Consider the following 1,799-nt stretch of genomic DNA (forward strand, 5'->3'; position numbering starts at 1 on the left):
TTATCTCAAGTCCCCATGGAACTGGCTCAACCCTACGAGGCTCCTACCAGGCAGACATCTCAACAGCCACGGTGGACTTTTACAGGCTGACAGCAGACTCGTGTAAACCGCACTGCTTCTAAAGACCTGTCTTCCAAGTGGTCACTTGTTAGTCTGCTAACTTCACAACCAGACTCTGCTCAGTGTAGCAGCTAAACCATTCCTCTCCAGAGACTGGCTTCAAACAACCAGTGACTCCTCAGGCAATGCCTCCTGGCCTTAAGCTTATTGGAAATCTATCCAGGTCACTGTTATCCACAGGCCCCAACACTATCTAGTTTACAGGCCAACAGCACTTACAATGTAAAGCGTGGAGTCCCAATGTCAATACTGCAATCCACAGCTTTCCACATCCTTCTGAAAATATTCTACAATAAAAGGGATAAGTATTCTCCTTAGGGAGGAGCACCACTTCTGGTGTATGGAGATTCAAAAAAGGCCATTAGCACTCCACTCTTCTGGGAAATGGGATATGCAAAGTAGCGCCTTCATAGGTAGCTTTCCCTAAATTTCAGCTTTAGCTCCTATTACGGAGTCTCAGAAACTGATTTGGATTTATTGCTAAGCCAGGAGTCTCCCCAGAAGGGAAAAGGACCCATCTGCAGACAGGTGTTTCGGGATGATTGCCCCTCAACCGTTACAGATCAGGAGGCCTGTTGACTAAACATCAGCTCTAGCTCCTATTGGCGAGTCTCAGAAACTGGGATCCCACTGTATGGTGACACCAAAAAAATATTATTTGTGTGGGTGATATTGGAAATAAAACCTAAATTTAGCAAATTTTGGATGTTTTTGTATTCATGTTGCATACTTTATGGTAAAATTACATGACATGTTTTGTTTATTCTGTGGGTCAAAACGATTACAATGATCCCTATGTTTAGATACTTTTCTATTATCGTACTGCTTTAAAAAATAATTAAACTATGCATAGCATAGACATACAACTGATCAGTACTATCAGTGATCTTCTTCTCTGGTCTGCTAGAAGGCAGAATATAGCAGAAGACCCTGGGAGAGTGACAAAGGCAGATATGGAAACTTCTCATCACCATCCCTTTTAGCTGATCAGATCCCTGCGGTCATGCTGCGGGTGGTCTGCTTAGCCATTAGAAGCGCTGCATTGCTGCAGATGCAGTGATCATTATTGATCACGGCATCTGAGGGTGTAATGGTGGACATCAGCTGGCCCCAAATAGTAGAAATGGTCACTGTGATCGTAGTTGGGGCTGCCCTATAAACGAGGTGGCCCCCCCAAAAGGCAAAGACAGATCTGTCTGGGGAGGCAAAGAGACAGGGCAGGCACATCCTTCCTGCCCAATCTGACTATTTTATCAGTACCATATTTTTTCATGATAAATTAACATATGTGGTGTGTTATCTATATATAACTAGGTTTGATTTCTCCTTTAAAAAGTTAGCTTTTATATATTCTTTTTTGGCCTAATTTGACAAATTTTGCTATGGTGATTATCCCCTTCAATACAATTTCTATATTAAGGCACTACCATAAGTGTTAAGCTGAGCGCTCCGGGTCCCCCTTCTCCTCCGGGGCGCTCGCGGCGTCTTCTGCCCTGCAGCCCTCCGGTCAGGACCGGAGACGCTGCTCTGTCGTGCCCGGCGGGGATGCGATCCGCCTAGTGGGCCGTGCCCGTCCGCGGATCACGTCCCGTCCCACTCACCTGTCCCGATCTCCTGCTGGGTCCCGGTGTGCGCGGCCCCACTCTCTAGGGCGCGAGCGTGTCGGGGCTCTCAGCTTT

Source organism: Hyla sarda, chromosome 4 (assembly GCF_029499605.1).
Source record: "Hyla sarda isolate aHylSar1 chromosome 4, aHylSar1.hap1, whole genome shotgun sequence".
Classification (NCBI taxonomy): domain Eukaryota; kingdom Metazoa; phylum Chordata; class Amphibia; order Anura; family Hylidae; genus Hyla; species Hyla sarda.